At 42.3% G+C, this 24,029-nt stretch overlaps 1 pseudogene; it reads right to left on the bottom strand.

Annotated features, from left to right (window-relative positions):
- Positions 1-17,162: 17,162 nt before the first annotated feature.
- Positions 17,163-17,805, bottom strand: LOC123829025 (annotated as a pseudogene).
- Between the last annotated feature and the right edge of the window lie 6,224 nt (positions 17,806-24,029).

Here is a 24,029-nt window from a genome sequence, read left to right as displayed (position 1 = left end):
ATTACTCTGCCCCACCTTGTGAAGCTTAAGCCAGGCTGCTGATTACAGCTTGAGGCTCTATCATTGATTAGTTTAACAATGAAGACAGATCACTGGGAGCTCTATGAGACTTCAGTTGACCCTCTTCTGGACTTGGTGCTGATAAAAACCAGCCTTGGTGCACCACTTTGATGCACTTGGTTCTTTCTGTATGAACAGACCCAGCAGAGGGAGCCACACACTGTGGATCACTGAGAGCTCCAAACAGCTTGACCTGGGCCAGTCACAAGGAGTGTCTGACCAAAGCCTACACCAGAGTCTTTGCAGATCTACCTAATACATAGAAACAAATACAAAGAAGCAGTCAGAATGGAAAGACAAAGAAACAGACCCAAAATGAAAGAACAAGATAATTCTCCAGAAGAAGAGCTAGGTGAAATGGAGGCAAGCAATTTATCAGATTAAGAGTTTAGAGTAATGATTATAAGGATACTCAACAGCATGAAAAAAGACACAGAAATCATAAAAAAGGACCAGTCAGAAATTTAAAAAAATGCACTATCTGAAATAAATAATACACTGGAAGGAATAAACAATAGGTTAGATGAAGAAGAGGATAAAATCAGTGATTTGGAAAACAAGGTAGAAAAAAGAAAAACAATGAGGCAGAGCAGCAAAAAGAAAACATTTTAAAAAATGAAGAGAATTTAAGAAGCATTTTGGACAACATTAAGCATAACAATATCCGCATCATGGGAATGCCAGAAAGAGAAGAGAGTGAGCAAGTGATTGAGAACTCACTTGAAGAAATAATGACCGAAAACTTTCCTAATCTGCTAAAGGAAAAAGACAAAAGTCCAGGAAGTTCAAGGAGTCCCAAACAAGTTGGACCCAAAGAAGTCTATGCCAAGACACATCATAATTAAAATGACAAGGCTTAAAGACAAGGAAGGAATCCCAAAAGTCACAAGAAAAATGCAGGTAGTTACCTACAAGGGAGCACCAATTTGACTGTCATCTGATTTCTCAACAGAAACATTTCAGGTCCAAAGGGAGTGGTGGAAATATTCAAGGTGATGAAAAGCAAGGACTTACAACCGAGGCTACTTTATTCAGCAAGGCTATCACTTAAGGTTGAAGAAGAAATAAGGAGCTTCCAAGATATGAAAAAGCTAAAGGAATTTGTTAACACCAAACCAGTACTGCAATAAATGTTAAAGGGCTTGTTTAACAAGACAAAGAAAAAGAGAAAAAAACAGAGGAAAATAGTCTAACAATAAAATGGCACTAAATACATATCTATCAATAATCACCTTAAGCCCTGGTTGGTGTAGCTCAGTAGATTGAGCCTGGCCTGTGAACCAAAGGGTCACCGGTTTAATTCTCAATCAGGGCACATGCCTGTGTTGCATGAGAGGCAGCCACACATTGATGTTTCTTTCTCTCTCTTTCTCCCTCCCTTGCCTTCTGTCTATAAATAAATAAATAAACAAACAAACTATTTAATAAACAAAAACAAAAAATAATAATCACCTTAAATGTAAATGGCTTAAATGCTCCAACCAAAAGACATAGGGTAGCTGAATTGATAAGAAGACCCATATATATGCTGCCTCCAAGAGACCCCTCTGAGATCAAAAGACACACAGACTGAAAGTAAAGGGGTGGAAAAAGATATTTCATGCAAATGGAAAGGAATAAAAAAGCTGGAGTAGCAGTACTTACATCCAACCAAATAGACTTTAAAAGCAAGGCTACAGTAAGAAACAAAGATGAACACTACATAATCACAAAGGCAACAATCCAACAAGAAGATATAACCCTAGTAAACATTTACACACCTAACATAGGAGCACTAAATATGTGAGGCAAATCTTGATGGACTTAAAGGGAGAGATCAACAGAAATAGTCATAGTTGGGGATTTTAACACCCCATTGACTTCAATGGATAGATTTTCCAGGCAGAAAATCAACAAGGAGAGAGTGGCCTTAAATAACACACTAGATCAAATGGATTTAATTCATATCTACAGAGCATTTCACCCCAAAGCAGCAGAATATGCATACTTCTCAGGTGCACATGGAACATTTTGTATGATAGACCACATGTTAGGACACAAAACAAGTCTCAGTAAATTTAAAAAGACTGAAATCACATCAAACATCTTCTCTGACCACAATGAAACTAGAAATTAATAACAAAAAGAACACTGAAAAACATGCAAAGATATGGAACCTAAATAACATATAATTAAAAAATGAATGGGTCAACAATGAGATCAAGGAAAAAATCAAAAGGTACCTTGAAACAAATGAAAATGAGGACACAGGGAATGTAATCCTAAAAAGGAAATTCATAGCATTACAGGCCTATCTAAAAAAAAAAAAGAAAAGAAAAAGAAAAAGCTCAAACAAACAATCTAACTTTACATTTAAAAGAACTTGAAAAAGAACAACAAACAAAACCCAAAGTGAGTAGAATGGAAGAAATAATAAAGATCAGAGAAGAAATAAATGAAATAGAGTCTGGAAAAAGGATACAAAAGATCAATGAATCCAAGAGCTAGTTATTTGAAAAGATAAACAAGATTGACAAACTTTAGCCACACTGATCAAGAAAAAAAGGGGGACCCAGATAATTAAAATCAGAAATAAAAGAGGAGAAATAACAACTGACACCAAAGAAATACAAAGGATTGTAAGAAAATATTATGAATAACTATATGCCAAAAACTGGACAACCTGAATGAAATGGATAAATTCCTAGAAACATATAATCTTCCAAAACTAAATCAGGAAGAACCAGAGAATCTGAACAGATTACACCTAGTGAAATTGAAGCAGTAATCAAAAAAGCCCCCAACAACAACAAAAAGCCCTGGACCAGATGGCTTCATGGGTGAATTTTACCAAACATCCTGAGAAGAACTAGCACCTCTCCTTTTCAAACTATTTCATAAAATTCAAGAGGAGGGAAGGCTCCCAAACTCATTTTATGAGGCCAGCATTATCTTAATTCCAAAGCCAGATAAAGACGATAAAGACACAACAAAGAAAGGAAATTACACACCAATATCCCTGATGAACATAAACACTAAAATCCTCAACAAAATATTAGTAAATAGAACACAGCAATGCATCAAAAAGATCATACACCATCATCAAGTGGGATTTATTCCAGGAATGCAAGGTTGGTACAACATCCACAAATCAATAAATGTGATTCGCCACATAAACAAAATGAAGGATAAAACCCACATGATCATATCAGTAGATGCAGAAAAAGCATTTGATAAAATCCAGCACCCATTTGTGATAAAAACTCTCAGCAAAATAGAATTATAGGGAACATATCTAAATATAATAAAGGCCACATATGACAAACCCACTGCCAGCATCATACTCAATAGGCAAAAATTACAAGCATTCCCCTTAAGATCAGGAACAAGACAGGGATGTCAGCTTTTACCTCTCTTATACACCATATTAGAAGTCCTAGCCACAGAAATCAGATAAGAAGAAATAAAAGGTATCCAAGCTAGAAAGAAAGTAGTAAACTGTCTTTATTTGCAGATGACGTGATACTGTACATAGAGAACCCCAAAGATTCCACCAAGAAACTACTAGCACTGACAAATGAATTCAGCAAAGTAGCAGAATACAAAATTAATATCCAGAAATCAGTTGCATTTTCATATGTCAATAATGAAATAACAGAAAGGGAAATTAAGAAACCAATCCCATTCACAATTGTTTCAAAAAAAATAAAATACCTAGGAATAAACCTCACCAAGAATGTAAAAGACCTGTATGTGGAAAATTATAAGACAGTGAAGAAAGAAATTGAAGAAGATATAAATAAATGGAAGCACATACCATGTTCATGGATTGGAAGAATTAACATCACTAAAATGTGTGTACTACCCAAAGTAATCTATAGATTCAACACAATTCCTATCAAGTTTCCAATGATGTATTTCACAGAACTAAAACAAATATTTCAAAAATTTATATGGAACCACAATAGGCCCTGCATAGCAACAGCAATCCTGAGAAAGAAGAGTGAAGTTGGAGGAATCCCAATACCTGATATCAAACTATACTATAAGGCCATTGTAATAAAAACATCATGGTACTGGCATAAAAACAGATGCATAGATCAATGGAACAGACTAGAGAGCCCAGAAATAAATCCATACCTTTATAGTCAATTAATATTTGACAGAGAAATCAAGCACATACAATTGGCTAAAGATAGTTTATTCAATAAATGGTGTTGGGAAAATTGGACAGATATGTGCAGAATAATTAAACTAAACCACCTTCTTACACCACACACAAGAACACATTCAAAATGGATCAAATACTGAAATGTCAGACTCAAAACCATAAAAACCATATAAGAAGACATAGGCAACAAAATCTCAGACATTGCTCATAGCTATATTTTATTTGTTATATCACCCCAGGCAAGGGAATCTAAAGGAAAAATAAACAAATGGGACTACACTAAACTAAAAAGCTTTTGCACAACAAAGAAAATCACCAACAAAATAAAAAGACAACTTGCAGAATGAGAGAACATATTCACTGATACAACTGATAAGGGGTTAATAACCAAAATTAATAAAGAACTTACAAAACTGAGCACCAAAAAATTAAACAACCCAATTTTAAAAAGGGCAAAGGACCTGAATAGACACTTCTCCAAAGAGGACATACAGATGGCCAACAGACATATTAAAAGATGCTCAGTGTCAATAATCATCAGAGAAATGCAAATTAAAACCAAAATGAGATACCATCTCACACCTGTCAGAATGGCTGTCATCAATAAATCAACAAACAACAAGTGCTGGTGAGGATGTGGAGAAAGGGAAGCCCTTTTGCACTGTTGGTGGGAATGCAGACTAGTGCAGCCACTGTGGAAAGCAGTATGGAGATACCTCAAAAAATTAAAAATAAATTTGCCTTTAGACCCAGCTATTATACTTCTGGGAATATATCCAAAGGAACCCAAAACACTAATTCAAAAGAACATAAGCACCCCTATGTTCACTAGTGTTATTTACAATCACCGAGGTATGGAAGCAGCCCAAGTGTCCATCAGTAGATGAGTGGCTAAAACAACCATGGGACATTTACACAATGGAATACTGCTCAGCTGTAAAAAAAGAAATTTTTATCATTTGCGACAGTATGGATGGACTGGGAAAGCATTACGCTAAGTGAAATAAACCAGTCAGAAAGAAAAATACCATATAATTTCACTCATATGTGGAATCTAATGAACAAATTTGACAAACAAGGAAAAGGGGTCAGACTCATGGATGGAGAGCAGGATGACAGCTGGCGGGGGGAGATGTTAAGGTAGAGAGATTGAGTAAAAAGGAAAAAGGACTCATGGACATGGACAAGAGTGTGGTGATTGCTAGGGGGAAGACAGTATAAGGGGACTAAATAGTAATGGGAAAAATGCGATAAAGGTTAAATTTTTAAAAAAGAAAGAAATTAAATTGAAATAGGCATTGGCAACAGGCAGAGTTGGGTTAAATCTTGGCCCTGCCTCCTTACCAGCTCTAAGCATTTTGAACAAGTAACTAACATTTCTAAGCTTCTTTCTCCTTGTGTGCAAAATGAATATAACACTGACTCTTCTCCAGAAATAAATAAGGTAAGTAAATGAAAGCACTCAGCACAATATATAATATATACTAATAGTGCAGTAACTATTAATTCCCTTCTTGTTTCACCTTGCAGGAAAATGAGCTCAATGAAGAATACTGTAGGGCAATCCAGACTATGAGTAATGGCATTCTTTATATCAGCCAAAGGGGTGCTATATTCCCCTCTTCTACCAGCGCCCAAACCACTGCTTCCCATTCATCCCCCACACCACCCCCATCACACGGGACTTCCTTCCCATCACAACCCAGCTGTATTGTGCCAGTGCTGCCACCAGGTGACAGGTATCCAAAAACTGATCCTCTCTTTCCCTTCGAGAGGCTCAAACCCATGCTGCCCATTTTTTTTCTGTAATCATTTCCCCTTCTATTACTAGAAACAGGCATTGTCTTTCACATGAAACCTCTAACTCTTTTCTGTCCACTTTTTTCTCAGAAACCTCTGAAAACTCTTCCTCCTCCTCCCCCAACACTCTCCATCTGTGCTCCATCTCGGTGCCAAAAGCAACCTCAATAGAGGCTGATGAGCATTAGGGTAGCTCCAGGGGCTTTCCTAACTGTAGCACAGAACAGAAAAGCCATCTGTCCAAAAGCAAAATTGGAGTAAAAAGCATTGCTATCAACCTGGGAAGTCTTGAAGGTGCCCAGAAGTTCTCTTCACAATAGCTCCAGAAACCCGTGCCTCTTTCTTAACCTTTAAGAAAAACTCTCAAATTCCAACACTTGTGATCAGTCACAAGCAATTTCTTTTTTCACTTTTTTACTGCTGCCCTTGGAGAGAAGAAACCCTTGTCCAGGCTCACACTGGAGTCATGGAAACCTACATAGGCAAAGGTGGCGATCTTTCCCCTTCTTCAAATTGCTTCTTGGCACCCCATTTTGGTGCTCTCATGGGATTGGAGTGAAGAGAACCCTGCAGTTACTGGCTCCCTGCTCATACCCTCATTGGGTCTCTCCCTCCTTTGTCTTTCTCTTCTCCCAGTTATTGCTTTTCTCGCTCCTCAATTTAGCACCATCAGACCTGGACTCCAGTTCTGACAGTACCACTTACCAGGTGTGTGACATGGGGTACACACCACTCCTGGGTCTCAATATTCTTATCCTTAAAATGGGAATAAGACAGTCCCGATTTCATAAGATTACTGTGAGGATTAAATGCAGCAATAAATTCAGGAGGGAGGGAGAGACATGTGGCTGGCACAGAGCAAGCCCTCAATGTTAGCCTTGCTTGTTGAGTCCCTTTGCGTCTTTCACTGACACGAGCTTAAGCTTGCCAGCAGTCCTGGGCGAACACTCTTCAGCTGTTCACGTGCCGGACCCTCCCACTTCTTATGTTCAAGTAGCAGCAGAGGGGGGACGAACAAGCCTTCATGGGGTTAGGGAACCCACAGGACTTTTCCCGGGGGAGGCTGACTTTTCCTCTTTCTTGTTTTCCTTGTATTTTCCAAGCCTCAACAACTTCAGATTAGGAACTAGCAGAAACTGTTTATATCTTTGAACACACTTTTTTAAAACCTAAGGTCAGGGTTTAAATGTCTTTTTAAATGTCTTTCTTCTAATCATAAATGAGGCATGACTATTAAGGATAATTTGGGAAAATGTAGAAGGGTTAAAGATGAAAATCGGCTGACACCCCCTTCCTTCCAGAGATAACCACTAATAACATTCTCAATTTCTTCCATAGGCATAGGTCTCTATGTTTGTTCAAAATGCACTCGACATTTTTAATGTTTTTGCTATATTTTAATGTTTTGCATTTGTCACTTAACTTATATAGTGAATATTTACCAGGAATAAAATATTCATCAAAACTGTGCCTATCTATCATGTAATCTATCATGAAAATATTCCATAATTATTTACATAGTCTCCATTTTTTCCAATTTTATATAATTTAAACAATCCCAAAGTGATCATTTTTATCAGAAATGTTTTGTCCTCAATTCTGAGTATTTGGTAGGTGGGGGGATTAATATCCAGAGGGGAATTCTTGAGTTTGGAAAGGAATGCCCTTTTTAAGACTCTTGGTAGATATTGCAAAACTTTTGCAGAAAAGTCGTTCCTCTTTACAATCCCATCAGCAAAGTCTGAAGGACCAAAGAGGTCCATTTTTATCCCAAGATCCTGATGAAACAGCCCTTGAGTTTCTGAGTAGAGATTGGGAACAGGTCCTGACCAGAGCAGCTGAGAGGGAGCAACACTGCTTCTGCTTCTTACTGTCTTCAAGAGAAGCTCTGGTGTATTCATGAGGCGTCATGCTTCAAATAAGTCCTATCCCTGACACTACTCTGAATATGTCCACCATCTTTTTGGCCAAACCCCAAACGCACCAGCACTAAAACTGGCCAGCCCACATTGCAACACCTGAAATCCATCCTCACCACCCTATCGTTAGCTAACTGAGCTCCTCAGGTGTTGCCTTTACCACACCAATCAGAAGTAACTTTTTGCTCACATGATTCCCACTTGTCTGCCCCACAATAACATACGCTCCACGAGGGACCATCTCATCTTATTCATCACAGTGAATCCACCCCTGGCCCTCTGCCTGGCAGAGAGCAGGTGCTCAATAAATACTCCTGAATGACTGCATGACTTGTATTTGTCCTTTAAAGAGCTTCCTGTAGCACACATGCCATTCAAGTTTATAAGAGCCATCATGAGGTCCATAAACTGATATAAATGTTTATGAATAACTTACAGGATAACCACTTGTATCACCAAGGAGGACAGGGTTTCTTGCCTGGCATAGTCAACTTTGTCAACAAAATCTACTGTTACTCACAACCTGCCCATTTTGGGAAGTCACTTAGAGGAGTGCCACCAGCATGTGGCGATGGCTGTGTCGCTGTGTTCCTGGGCTGCCATTCAGTGCTGACTTACAACCTCACATTGGGCTAGGGGTCACCTCTGGGATTCCAGTTCTAGTGGGATGTTTTAGAGCAATTTGGTCCAGCTGAGCTCTTCACAACCCCATGAGGTGAGTGCAAGCTGTTGAGAGAATGGGTTTCCTGTCATTTAAAGTTTAAAGTGCCCAAATTAAACATCTTCATAGTGTACAGAGAGTGTAGGAACCAAACTGCCCAGTTGGAATCTCAGCCCTCTTCCTAGTTGTGTAACTCTGGGTGAGTTACTGGACGTTACTGTGCCTCAGTTTCCTTATCTGCAGAACAGGGATATTATTATTCATGGTCTCTTCCTCATAGTTTTCATCCATTGAATCTACTTGACTGGGGGGTTCCAGATATCATCCCACCAGGCAGGAGAGAAAGCTCACACACTCATAATGAATGTGTGCTGGGGACAACTACTCCAGTGGCTGTGGCCCCCGGGCTGTATGAGTGAAGAAGACAGTATGTGCCCTGCTGCGCCTCACAGAGCTGAGGGTGTGGAAACAGTTACTCGCATGCAGTGCAATCAGCTCATCATGAAAATGCTCACTGGCTACAAATAGGAGTGGAGAAGAGATTAAGGGTGGGGGGGGCGGTTTTGTTTGTTTTGGGCTTGTTTTTATTTCTGACTACAGCTGCAACTGACTAGTGTCTCTGGGACAGGTCTTTTTGTTCCCAGTTCCGCACACTGAGGACCAAAAGCCAGGTAGGCCTGATTCCAGGCCACCTGAGGGGCCTGGAATGCATTGTCCTTTCATCAGGGCAGCACGTCTAGGGATCACCTGGTGGTCTGCATCATCTCTTCTCCCAGGACAGAGTGGCTTCTTTGTCCACAGTGTTGGACAAAACTAACCCCTTCACAGGCTGGAGGTCAGGTTGCCTTGTTTTTTTCCTTCCCTTTATGAGCCTAGTTGTTGAAAGGTCCTCACTGAACCTACCTTTAGTGGTTATGTCTCTCCACAGTTATGCATGAGGCAAGGAAAAGCTACAACTGTAATTGACACTTGGCAATTCACCTCAGCCACCCTAAAAAAGTGCCAGCGTGGGTATAAAACATCCGCAACAATGCCGGCCCAATGGCCATTAGGGTGATTTACTCTTGACCACATGAAGTTCAGTGGCCGGGCAGAGACTGAAATGGTCTTTCACTCTCATGTCGTAAATTCAGACCATGGCTTCAAAGGTGGTGTCAAAGTGTTGGTCACCCAAAGTCAAGGGGCCTAGGTTTTGTTTTCCAGGGCAAAGGGACACCATCAATGATGGGAGAGTTCTGTAGAGGTGACCCAGGAATGGGTTCCCAGCCACCTCTCCTTTTGCTTAGTCTCTTTGACCTAGAAGAAGGAATATAAAAGGTGTCAGTAGCCTTGGTGCTCGGTAAATCACTAGGTGTGAACCCAGCTGGGCTGGGTGATGGCCTTCAGGGACCCTTTCTCCTGGAGGCCAAGTCCAGCAGGCTCCACACTCCGTGACCCCATGGATGGGTCGCCATGAGTGTGAGATCAGCCGGCCTGCTCACTCACCAGAAGGGACCTTTTCTAGGATCTTTTCCTCTAGGAAGCGGTGACAAAAGAAGAGTCCTCATTCCCTAAAAGAAGTGGTTCCAACTGTCTCGTTAGGTGAAAATTTCACTTGACAGAGTGCTTAAAAAACACCACATGCTGATGCTGACAACTTAATAATCTCCAGTGTTTACTAAGCTCAGTCTTTATGCCAGGAATAGTCCTACTGGAAGAGGGAGGCGGGGGGGAGAGAGAGAGAGAGAGAGAGAGAGAGAGAGACGGGGTGGGATGGGGAGAAAGATAGGAAGGAAGGAAGGAAGGAAGGAAGGAAGGAAGGAAGGAAGGAAGGAAGGAAGGAAGGAAGGAAGGGAAGAAACATTTTATTTTAGAATAAAAAAGACCAATGAGGGGGAAAGTGACTACACTGCATTTCAAACAGGCATTAAGTCATTCATCAACATCTCCAATCTATTAAGGGAATACTTTGCCCCAATATTTAACATTGAGAGGTAAGTATGATTGGAATTGCCATGTTACAAGAAAGCGAGGTTAAAAAAATACCCACAGTCTGACAACTAGCTGCACTTAGGTGTGTGCATACTCTTTTATATTACTGCCACATTAACTTAGATTTTTAGAATTTAGAGTTGGGGATGGCTCATTTCCGCTTAGTGATAAGGTCATGTTAAACAAAAAGAACAAGTGTTTTAACCATTTTTATATACTTTTAAAAAAATAAATGTCTTTTTCTTTATTTTATTGGTTGTAGCAGAGCAAAAAGTTGGCCCAACCTTTATCTTAAGCCTGGGTATCTATTAAATGAGGAGAGTCATACACCAGCTGGTGACTCAAGGAGGCCCAGTGGTTCAGGAGGCCTGGGGTCTGACCACGCGCCATCATTCACCTGCTGTGTGACCTTAGTCCAGTCCTTTCCCCTTCCTGCATGTATCTCAGGCTCATCTTCTAAGTGAGGAGGCTTATTTCTCAGGTCCCCTTCACCCAAGTTCCAAAGTTTGAGTTTTAATTGGTGCCCTGGGAGGGTAGCCTGACACCTGGACACCTCAGCTCAAGAGATGGAAGTTATTCAGGACCCTTTATACTTTACCTTGCCTCACTGTGCTTGTCGAGCTACATTTGCACTATATTGGGACCATAGAAAAGCCTCATTTTATGTCACAAAAGTTTTGGTCACAGACACTACCGCAATGTCCCAGTCCAGGGATGCAAAAAGGCTTGATTTTGTTTGCATTATACTGTCATGATCCAGTTAGGGCACAGAATTCAGTTATTTTAACAGAATTCCATATAAAGAATTGCTAACCAGGTAACCAAAAGGGTAATAAAAAAGAACTCAGGGTATCGTGGAAGCAATAACTGCAGGAAGCAGCTATCACCCCTACAAGCCAGTGCCCAGAGGGAATTATGAAAACATGGAAGCTTGGATGAGGGGCCCATCCAGGCAAGACTCAGATGACGTCCGAGCAAGGAGCTGCAAGGCTGGTACCCGTGTCCCTAAGGGTGCACAAGGAAGCTGGGGTTACAAGTGTGTTGGAAAAACTACAAACTGCATTCAGCTTTTGCTGTAGGAAGAAACCGCCACTGCGGGAGTGAAGGAACCTTTCCTGGGATGCTTCCAAGAAAAGAAGCAGGCAGGAAGGAGCGTGTCCCTTCCTCCTCCTCCTCCTCCAGCCGGGCAGCCTCCCTCTGGCTTCCCTGGTGGGCAGAGTCCCAGCCCCAGCATCACAAAGCAGGTGTGGAAGGGTGAAGCTGGAGGTGAGACAAGCATTTGGGCTTATTACCTGGTCCCTGTCACCTTCAATCAGTTGGATAATTGCTTCCTACAGGGCAACACTGAAGTCAGGAGGCCTAGTCTGGGCTCAGCAGAAAGAAAATCTTGTGATTAGCCATATACCCAGAAAAGAAAAATGGTGGCATGAACGCCACATATGTGCCCTGTCCCTGGTGATGAAATGACCCACACAGTGAACAGGAGAAGTGAGCACTCCTTCCCAATTTCCAAAAACAAGGGCAGCAGGGCAAGCAGAGGGAGCTGCAGAGCCCAGATGAAGACCCACAGAACCTCTCCCCTTCCCCACCTTAGCCAGAAATCACTTACCTAATGGCATAATTAGGCTGTTGTGCCAGAATTTGAAAGTAAAATTTAGTCTGCTGGCCCAGTGCTTTCTTTCCAGGGAAATGTTGATCAGAGCCAAGAGGTTTAAAAGGATGCCCCTAACTGCTGCCCTACCCCAGCCAAGGACACTCTTCTCTCACAAACATGGAAAGTCAAGAGTGGGGGATAGGAGCAGAATCTTGGACAGCACAGGCCAAGCACCGCCCCTGCCCCCACCCACCCACCCAGGGCCTCTACCTAGAGAACAGAGTCTATTGGAAGGCTAACAATGCCTGGTAACCCTGGGTCAGGCGTTTTCTTGGTGTTTAGATTAAGTAACTGATACAACCCTGTCCAAACAAACCGAATTAGTATCTTTTATGAAGCACAACTTTTAGTCTTTTCCAAGGGGGCTTCTGGGAGGGCTTCAAGGGGCGTGCCAGAGCCAGTTTGCACCAGCTCACAGGAGTGTGCACACTCTTCCCAGTGCTGCATCTGTTGGCCTCACAGCGTTGCTTGCTTGAAAGCAGCCCAGGTGGGTGGGGTTATGCCACAGAATCAGCAAGTGCTACAAAACAAGGCTGGCTTCCATCCTTCCTTTCTTCCTTTTTGTCTTTCTTTCCTTTTTTTAGTAGGAATAAAATCTATCTTTCAAATACTAGTCTTAAAGTTTTTAAGCTTCTGGAGACAAACAAACAAAAAAACAGAAGATCTGTCTCAATCTACCTTGACCTCAGGAGCACAAGGCAGATTTTTGGTTCAAATGTGAGAAACAAGGGGGTGGAAATACTGAAAAGGAGGTGAGCTTGGGGAAGGTTAATACAGCAAAGAATTGAAGCCACAAGCACATTCCAGAATTCTGAGCCTTTGGATTCTTTTTACCAATAGAATGAGCTAATAGCTTTCTCACATTTTCCTGTTCAGATTTGAAAGACAAATACTGTCAGTAAATGGCCTATATAGTGCTTAGCACATAGTAGGTCCTCAGTAAAAGGTGGCTTCTTTCACCTTCATTGAGACGTGGGTGCTTCATCCTTTCCTGCCCTGTGCAGTGACAAGAGTTGTGATCCTTTGGGCTGGGCCATGTGACTTACCCTCCTGGGCTTTCAGAAGCAGAGGCTGGTGCATTAACAAGGAGTAAGAACCCCACATGCTCAATTAACATGAGATGCACTCAGGTTATTCAAAAAGGCAAGTGGAATATATAACAAGTAAATAAAACCACTAGTGTTCCTTCAAAGCATGGAATCTTGGTCAGCTGCCCTCTTGTTGGATGGTTTCCCTTTTGTCCCTTCCAAGCCTTTTCCTCTTGCCTGTTATTCTGACTCTACATGTTCAGCCTGGTCAGTTTCACCCATAACCACAGCTTCCATGCACCTTCCCACTGCCACCCATCAATGAATCCCAAGTCAGTTCTCCTGTACCCTGAAGTACCCTGTCAATTCTTCGGTACCCAGACCATATCTGCAACTGTCTCCTGGACCTCTCCAGCTAAATTTCCCCTAGACAACTCAGAGTCAACATGCCCCATCTCAAACTCTTCATCTTCCCCTTGCTTCTGACATTGACCATGGTCTGTCTGCCTTCTCTGTCCTAGTGAATTTACTTCCAGCTCTAGTAATCCTGGCTACCTCCCTCATTCTCATTCCTGACATCAGGTTGATTATGAGGTCCTGTGGTTCAACCCCCACAAAGAAATTTCTGGGCCCATAAGTCTTCACAGGTGAATTCCACCAAACTTTAAAACACAAAATAATGCTGCCTCAACACAAATCCTTCCAGAAAAGTGAAGGGGAAGAAATACTACCCAATTGACTCTATGATGTCATGATTATTTTGGTATCAAAACCATATAAAAACACTACAAAAAAGAGAAAAGTACAAACCAATATTCCTCAAGAACATATATAGAAAAATTCTTAACAAAATTTTATGAAATCAAATTTTAAAATATATTAAAAGGCCAAGACCAGCTAAGCATTATGCCAGGAATACAAGGTTAATTTAACATCAACCAACAACAATATGGTGAATAACATCATTCACCATATTAACAGACTAAAAAAGATAAATCACATAAGATCTTGATATATGCAGAAAAGGCATTTGATACAACATCCATTCTTTTTTAAAGATATTATTAATTTATTTTTAAAGAAGGGAAAGGAGGGAGAAAGAGAGGGAGTTAAATACCAATGTGTGGTTGCCTCTCAAACACCCCCTTGGGGGGACCTGGCCCACAACCCAGGTGTGTGCCCTGACTAGGAATCAAACCAGTGGCTCTTTGGTTTGCAGGCCAGCATTCAATCCACTGAGCCACACCAGCCAGAGCACAACATCCATTCTTGATTTTAAAAAACAATATGAACTCTCATCAAACTGAGAATAGAAAGGAACTTCCTCTATTTGATAAAGGGCATATTTAAATTTTCAGGCAACATTATATTTAATAGTGAAAGACCCAATGGTTTCCCACATGGGGGCTAAAAACATTAATATTTTCCTCCCACCTTTTAAGTTATTCTAGGTAGGCTAATAATTAAATTAACAAACAGATTAACAGGAAAAAAATCAAATTTTAATACATGTGCATGGGCAATTCGCATAAGCATAAAAATTTCCAAGACAGTGGGGCAACATTAGGTATACAAGACATTTTGGAACAAAAGAGAAAAGAAGAGGGCAGGGTTTTAGATTTCAGAATTAAGTGGGGGATTTACAGGCAGGTACGGAAGAGCAGAATATACATGGCAGGAAGATTCTTGCTAGGTAACTCAGAAACAGTGGGACACGGGGGCTATGCAGCTCACAGAGCACTTCCAGAGAAGAAACATCCAAACCTGTAAGAATTTTTATGAGTTTATTTAAGCCAAACTGACAACAACTGCCGAGAAGCAAAATCTCAAGAAACTGAGGAAGTGCTCTGGAAAAATGGCAGTTTTATCACTTATGTTATATACCAGAAGCAAAGGGGAAAGACACAAGGAAGTTACATAAAATTCATTAGTGACAGATGAGGGAGGCGGGAGAAAGCAAAGCAGGGAAACCTCTCAGACTGGAGAAGAAGTAGAAGAAATAGACACATACGTCTTTTATATAGGGCGGTATAAGATAGTTAACAATTAACATAATAATAATAACAATTGGGATTTGTGGTCTCTGCTCTGGTATAGTGGTTGTGCTTCAAGGGGTCCAGAAAAAAGAAAATTATTTTGATATTCCACAGGTATGTAATCTTATATGCAAAAAGGCAACAGACAGGCTCAGTTAAGGTAAAGTTTGACCTTTGTCAGGGAAAATACTGCCATAGGACATGACTACCAACCTTGACCTGCTTTTAGTTAGTTTTAATTTCAGACCATCCTTTATGGTTACTTCAGGTGTCTGAGTTAGCAAGGCCCACCATGCAGGCCTTCCCTGAGCTGGTTGTGGCCCCTTTTTCATCTGCATATTTTTATTTATTTTTTAACAGATTGTATTTAGCCCTGGCTGGCATAGCTCAGTGGATTGAGCTGGGGCTGCGAACCAAAGTGTCGCAGGTTCGATTCCCAGTCAGGGCACATGTCTGGGTTGCAGGCCACAGCCCCCAGCAACTGCACATCGATGTTTCTCTCTCTCTCTTTCTCCCTCCCTTCCCTCTCTGAAAATAAATAAACAAAATCTTAAAAAAAAAAGATTTTATTTACTTTTAGAGAGAGGGGGAGGCAGAGAGAAAAAAAGGCAAAGAGACATTGATGTGTGAGAAGAACACTGTTTGGTTGCCTCTCACAGGCCCCCCACCAGGGACCTGGCCTGCAACCCAGGCATGCACCCTGACCAAGAATCGAACAGGCGATCTTACAGTACTGAGACCAGCATTCAGCCCACTGAGCCACACCAGCCAGGGATCATCGTCATATTTTTATATCCCCGCAATGAATGATCAGAAGTTGAAATTAAAACAATACCATACGATACCACCCAAAACATGAAATACTTAAGGATAAATCTGACAGAAAGAAATGCAAGGCCTGTATGCTGAAAATTATAAAACATTTAGAAGAGAAAGTAAAATGGAAATATATCCAAGGTTCTTAGATGGGAATTGTGGGGGCTTAAAAATGATAATAAAAAGTGGGAAAAATGGCGATGGAAGGAGACTTGACTTGGGGTAGTGAATACACAGTACAATATATAGATGATGTATAATATAGAATTGTACACCTGAAACCTATATAATTTTATTAACCAATGTCATCTCAATAAATTCAAAAAAATTAACTTAAATATAAAAAATAGGAATTTTCAGAAAAAATTATCCAAAACAGAAATAAAGGAGAAAGGTGGGTTTCCTACATTCTTTCAATGTTATACAGAACAAAGTTCAGAGATTGCTCAGAGAAATGTATTTAATTTCTCTCAACATTTGCTATTGATTGAAGATGTCAGATTTAAAATAAATAATACTTTACCTCCCACCTTCTAAATTCTCTTATCTGATATAATAATCAAATTAACAGACATATTAACAGGAGAAAACCTAAGTTTTAATACGTGTGCATGGGAAATTCACATAAGCATGAAAATTCCTAAAACAGTGAGGCAACATTGCATATGTAAGACATTTTGAACAAAGCAGAAAGTGAGGGGATGGGGTATTAGATCTGGAAAGTGAGAATGGGCGGTCTACGGGTAGTCAAGGAAGAGGTAACACACAATGCAGGCAAATCCTCCCGAGGCAACTGGAAGGACTCCTAGCTACAGACCCCTGCCTGAAGCCCTTCTGTTTACTGTAATTCATTCAATTAGGCTAAGGTGAGCATCCTAAAATGTCCTTCTTGAAGCAGTTTTTTTCTATCTGAATCTCTTGGGCTGCAAAGGGAAGGAGGAGTAAAAGGTTCTTTCTGAGTCTTTTTTTTTAGTTTAAATGCATTTATTTTTAGATAACCTTTTTTTTTCTTTCTTAACAACAATGCCTCCACTCCAAATAAATCAAGGTCAAAAGAAATGAAGAGCTCAAGATAGCATCACTCCCATTTGTCCTAGTCCTGGTATGTGGACAAAAAGCAGCAGGCAGATATGATGAAGATGATAGATCCAAATTGCCAGATGGTTACCCCTCTTCCATTCTAAGCTGTGCTTGAAGAGAATCACACATGGGGTCACACCATCTTTGCAACAATCCGGCAGAGAAAGCAAGCAAGCCCTCTTGCTTGCATGTTTTCACCAATACAGAACCAGTGGGTTTTGAAATTAGCAAGAATGTTCTGCAGCCCCTGTCATAAAAGGCTTTACTTATTCTGGTCTGTTCTTCCAGTTTCCTTTTGGTTGATTTCATATAATCTTGGATGTACCCCTTGTAGGCTTCTTTGTAAAACTGGTTTCCTGCAAATGATGGTTCATGACAATATCAACACCAGTGACTACTGTGCTTCAGGTACCTATACCATCCAGGCCTTTCACTGAGGCATTTCCACCAATAAGCAAGTCATCAATGTTACCCTCTGTCCTACTGACCAGCTTTCCCCTCTACCCCCACATACAGCCCATGCGCAGTCTCCTGGATCTCAAGGATGCAGAAGAACCTCTCCTCATGGCTGATGAGGTCCCTATAGGAGATGATTGGTAGATGGTCATGATGGCGGCTGAAAGGAGACATGGGGGCAGTGGCTTAGCAGGAGCCCAGAGCTCAGAGCCAGCATAGTGCAGCCCAGCTGTGCTGGGGTGGTGGGGAGGGGGACCAGGCAAAAAAAAACTTTTGTTGCTTAGCGAATGGCTTAAAATCAATATGCTAAAAGGCAAAACTTTTGGTCCCCTTCAGAATATAATCTACAATATTTTAAGATGTCAGTTCTCTTCAAATTGATCTATAGATTCAACACAATCCCAGTCAAAATCCCAGGATACTTTCTTAGAAATCAAAAAGTTAATCCTAAAAGACATATCAAAATACAAAGGACCTAAGGTAGCCAAAACAACTTTGGAAAACAAAAACAAGGTTAGAGACCTACACTAACCTGACTTCAAGACATTATTAAACTACACCTATTAAGATGGCGTGGTATGTTGGGGACCTCCCTGCCTGGTCTCAGGAAGCTGTAACCCCCCGTGACTTAGGCTGAGTGAGAGACCTCCGGACCAGGAGCCACTAAGGAGACAAAAACTTATTTTCCTGGCATGAACACTGCCTGTTCTGTGCCTAAACCTCCTAAGCTTGATCAGTTAGCCAATGACAGGTAAGATTTCCCACAGAGGGAAATGCCTAAGACAGGCATGATTACTAGAAGGCTTCTGGGAAAAGACTTGGGGCTGTGGAAATGAAGGGGTGATGGACATCAACCCCTGCCCCCTCGGCTTTGTCAAAGCCTGAGTCCTTGTTCTTAGAAGTGAGTAATCCAAGTCTCCTGGCTGCCTTTGTCTCCTCTGTTGACTCAGGCCTGCGGAAATAGCAGGGGTGGTGCAGCCCAGACCAGAGATGGCGGACACCCCAGGGTAATCAGGCCTGGGACAGAATATGCAAGATCCTGTGAGATCTGTTTACTGGAGGATGTTATTAGATTAGAATTTGAAGGCACAGACAGGAAACCAAAACTGCCCTTTGAGCCCTGTTACTCCTTTCAAATGTTAAAACTCCAATCTTTGCCCAGAATCACAGCGGGGGTTCTGCCTGCACCTTTGTAAGTCACCTACTTCTTTCTATCTTTTCTGCCAGACTGTGAATCCATAAACTAAGTCTGTATTCTCAATAAAAATCTGCTTGGGAATGGAGACGAGGTGTGCACTCCCCACTAGAGAGAGTGGCCATTCCGTTCCTACTTCCCCACAGGACCTGGTTGTCTCTGTGTATGTTTTTCTCATGTGTCGACGAGCCATCCGCAGTGTTCCGCGCTCACTGCAGGCCGGTGAGCTCTCGTCAGTGGTATTCATGTTAAAATAGACAAATAGATCAGTGGAACAAAACAGAGAATCCAGAAATAGACCCACACATACATGGACAACGGATTTTTAATCAAGGTGCAAAGGCATCCAGGGGAGAAAAAGGAAATTTGGTCCGCATCTCATACCACACACAGACATTAAGTAAATGTAGAGCCTAGCACTATAAAAACGCTAGAAGAAAACATAAAGAACACCTTGTGAGTAAGCCTTAAACAAAGTTTTCGTAGAAATGACACCAAAAGCATGATCCATTAAAGAAAAAAATGTATAAACTAGATGTCAACAAGATCAAAAACATCTCCTTGAAAGACACTGTTAAGAGAAGTCAAAGACAAGGCATGTAAAGGGACAGACTATTTGCAAGTCACATGTAAGTGACTGGTGCCCAGGATGTATTAAGAACTTTTAAAACTCAATTAAAAATTAAAAATATCTCCTCCTCCCCCCTCCAAATAGGGAAAAGATATATACACAGCAAATACATAAAAAATATTCAACATCCTTTGTCACTAGGTTAAGACAAATTAACACTACGAAGAGACACCACTGCACATCTATTAGACTGTCTAAAATCAAAGGGAGTGGCCACACCAAGCACTGGAGAGGATGTGGAGCACAGGGAGTTCTCACGTACTTGCTTGGGGGGATGTAAAACGGAACACCACTTTTCTTTTAAGTTAAACATATGTTCACTGTATTAATATAGGACAAGGGCATGAGAACTATACAAATCAACTAAAGTCATACGAAGTTAGGTCAGTGGCCTGTCACGTGCTGCCTGACACGGAACGCTGTTGACCTGAGAGGCAAGCCCACTGCAATGAGCCTGTGGACGTAGAAAATTCCTGCAAGGCTGAGGAATGGCTGCTCACCCATACCGTACTGTTACAGAACAACAAGGGACCAAGGGGGGCCTAAGTGATATACTATTACCGAAAGGAACCCCCAGGTTCGTTATGTCCACCGCCTATAGGAAAGATGTCTCTCAATGCCAAAGATTCGTAAAAAGGAAAGGAAATGTTTATTTAATGCTATACAAACTTGAAGTAGTGACCTAATGTCTTCATCAAAATCCCAAAGTCCCTTAAAACACCCACAAACACACACAGTCCTTCCTTCCCCCTTTGCCCAGTCTGGGGTACCATATCTCAGGAAAAGAAATAGAAGTCCGTGGCTCAGGCAGCCCCCAGTTCTTCCCAGTAATCCCTCTAGGCTGGTAGACCTCCCTCGGTTCCTGGCACCATCAGCCATGTCACTGGGATCTCTGCTAAAGCCGGGTGGTGGTTCCCCCTTCTAATGCTGTGGAGGTCCCCACTCTGGCAAAGCCACGAGGTTCTCTCTCCACTGCTCCACCTGCATGGTCCTCTCTGCACACTGGCCGCGGGAGTCCCCACTCAGCCAAAACTGCATGGTTCTCTCTTCAATGGCTGTGATCCTCTCTGCACTGCCACAGCCGCATGGTTCTCTCTGCAGTGGCTGCCGTGTCTGGGTTTTAAATCCCCGTGCCAACCTTCCTCTGCAGCCCCATTTCCGACTCCTCCCACCATCGGCTACACTTCTCCAAGCTCCCATGCAGGCGCTGTAACTCGGAGGACCTGTCCCCCAGTTACATCTTGGTGGGGAAGTTACTTCATTCCCCTGGCTCAGAGCATGGCCACAGCTATTTAACATATCTATGTAACCAGTTAAGTTACAGATATGTTAAATGCCCATGCCAGAGGTTAGCTGCAAAGCTGTACAAAACAGCTCTCAATGGCCCTGCTCCATGTGTCCCTTCCCCCAACTCACACTGAAGCGGGGTGAGGACATCCTAAAATTTCCTGGATACTGTGAGTTCTGGACCCCATTTGAAATGCCTATTTGGGGTCCCCCCTCTTGGCTGCACCCTGTAACAGTACCATTTGCCCATATCATAAAGGGAAGACACAAGGCCACAAAATACACCTTGTAGAGGCTAAAGTTAACCCCAGCATTTTCCCCACTTTTTATTTCCCCATACCAGCAATCTTTCACAGAAACTGCAAACAGATAGAAGCTCAGCCTCTAGAGATGGTTGGGGTCTGTCTTCTTTCTCTTGTGAGGGGAGTCCGCTACTCTGTCTATGGAGTGGCTTTTCTTGCTTGTCCCCTCTGCTCAGTAAAACCTGCTTTTCCACTTGAACCTCTTGTCTGGCTCCAGTCTTAAATGTTTTCCTGTTAGAAACCAAGAACCCTGTTGGCTTGGGGCTTGATTCCTCATGACTCACCCCTCCGTCATTAGTACCCCTCACCATTCCACTCCCAGGAACTGAAGGGGACCAAAAGTTTGGCCTTTGGGGATATTGATTTTAAGCTGGTTATTAAGAAACAAATACTCAGAAAGAAACTTTGACTCTCCCACTCCACCCCTTCCTGCCCAAGAGATTCAGATAGAAAAACGAGCTTCAGGGAAGATACCTTAGGATGTTCCCCTGAGCTAGTTCGAGTTAAGTGTGGTGAACAGAGGACTTCAGACCCGGGCCTGTTAGCTTGATGCCCCTTTGTGTCCCATTGTCCCCTTTCCCTCAACCACCTGTAAACCGCCCACTCTCACTGCTGACACTAAAGTCCTGTGCCCCTCCCCCACTCTCTCTTTTGTCCAAAATGTCCTACATATCCAATGTTGCCTCACTGTCTTTGGAATTTACACGATTATGTGAATTCTCTAGCGCATGTATTAAAACTTTGATTTTCGTGTTGTTAATCTGTCTGTGTTCATTGGATTATCAGCCCAGATAGAAGAGTTTAAAAAATGAGAGGCAAGGCATTAACTTTTTTTAGCACCCACATCATTTACCCAAGATAAATGAAAGCATAGGTCCATATAAAGACTTGTTCGTGAATGTTTGCAGCATTTTTATTTGCAGCGGACAAAAACTGGAACCTAAATACCCATCCACAGGTGCCCAGGTAAACCAATGGTGGTTTATCGATATAACAGAGCACGACTCAGCAATAAAAAGGAGCTAGTTAACATGTAATAACATGATTGATCTCAAAATAATCTTTAGAATGAGAGAAGAGTATACTGTATGGGTCCATTTATAAAAAATTCTGGACAATACAAACTAATCCACAGTGACAGGTGGTGACTTCCTGGGGACTAGAGGAGCAGGAGAGACTGCAAAGGGTTCAAGGAAACTCCTGGGGATGATAGATCTGACCCCTCTCTTGATTGTGGTGATGGTTTCATCGGTTGCATACAAATGTCAAATTTTATGAAATTGCGTATTTTAAATATGTGCTATTTATTGTATGTGTGTCATTCTTTTTTAAAAGTGGTTTTTACTTTTTTAAAAGATTTTATCCATTTATTTTTTAGAGAGGGAAGGGAGGGAGAAAGAGGGAGAAAGAGAGAAACATCAATGTCCAGGTGCTGGGGGTCATGGCCTGCAACCCAGGGCATGTACCCTGACTGGGAATCGAACCTGTGGCATTATGTATGTTATTCTTAAAGCTATCTTAAAAGTCAATACATGCATAATCAATTTTTGCAATCAGCCCGGAATCAGCATTTCCCTTCAGAACTTCCTGCGGCACTGTTTTCTGGTCACTTCCCCTCCCTGCTGCACAGACCAGGATACAGGCTGGAACAGCCGTGGTCAGCAAGGAAGCCAGCTCTGCCCTCAACCCCATGTCTCACCAGGCCCAGCATGGGCTCCAGCATGGGCTCCAGCACCGTCTCGGCTACCACCCCACAGCCCGCCAGCAGATTCACTGGGAAGGAAGAGCTGGCTCCCCATCTGTACTTTTGCCCCTGCCATACTGCCCTTCTCAGTGTGCGGCTCCAAATGTCCTCCCCAGCTTATCAGCTGCCCCCAAGCAAGAGCCAGAATGTGTGCAGTGGGGAACCTCCCCCGTTCTTCTACTCCAGGCTCTCCTCTCACCTTTCCACCTGAGGACAGCACCTCCAGGACCCTCTCTGATCCCTCAAAGCCTCGACCCAGCCCCCTCAGTCAGTCGCTTCTGGGCAAGTCCCCTGCTGTCATTCCAAAGAGATTGAAACAGTTTGGTTTGGCTTAAAGCTTCTGTTTGCATTGCCGAGTTTGTCACACATGCTAATGAATAATCAGGCTGCTGGAGCAGACACACAAGCAGAAAAGGGGTGGGAGTGGCCTCTAATGAATCCTTCCTGGCAGCCTGGCTGATAAGATACAGACAAACAGATGATGGGGGCCTCTCCTGGTTCCTGGATTTAGGTCTGTTCACCTCCCTGAGTGGCTAAGCCCCAAGGCCTGTGCTCTTCTGGCCACCGTAAGCTGGGGGAGAATAGGAAGGAGGTCGGACACTCTAAGTGTGGTCAGTGGGTGGACGTAAAGGGCTGGCAGGGCCCAGCTCCTGTCCTTTCTCCCCACAGAGACCCAGCCTCCGGTGCTCCTCCGCCCATACAGAGGAGCTATGCAACTTGCCTGAGGGCTGTAGCAATCCGAAACAACTCTCTTCTCCCTCTGTCCTCAGTGACTGTTTCCCTCTTTGCAAGACTAGTTCCTATGTATTGTAGAGCCTTCTGAGAATAAGGAAACAGAAGAAAATTAAACATGTGGTCCCATCATCCAGAGATAACCATTTTCATGTTGTTTTCATTTCTTCCTTACTTTTCTAATGCATATTTTGGGGGGTAAAAAAAAAAGACATTAATACTTTTCCTCCCACCTTCAAAGTTCTTCTGGCTGGTCCAATAATCAAATTAACAGACAGACTAACAGGAGAAAATCAAATTTTAATACATGCCTATGGGCAATTCATACTAGCATGAAATCACCAAAGACAGTGAGGCCACATTGGCTATATAAGACATTTCGGACAAAGGAGAAAGTGGGGGGAGGGGGGCAGGATGTTAGATTTCGGCAGTGAGAATGGGTGATTCACAGGTACTTGAGGAAGAGGGGAGCACAGGGCAGGCAAACCCTTGCTGGCAGTCAGAAGC

The sequence above is a fragment of the Phyllostomus hastatus genome, unplaced genomic scaffold, assembly GCF_019186645.2.
Source record: "Phyllostomus hastatus isolate PE091 unplaced genomic scaffold, TTU_PhHast_1.1 phas_scaffold_1066, whole genome shotgun sequence".
Taxonomy (NCBI): Eukaryota; Metazoa; Chordata; class Mammalia; order Chiroptera; family Phyllostomidae; genus Phyllostomus; species Phyllostomus hastatus.
Note: the sequence above shows the minus strand (reverse complement) of the source record. Positions and strands in the feature narration are given on the sequence as shown.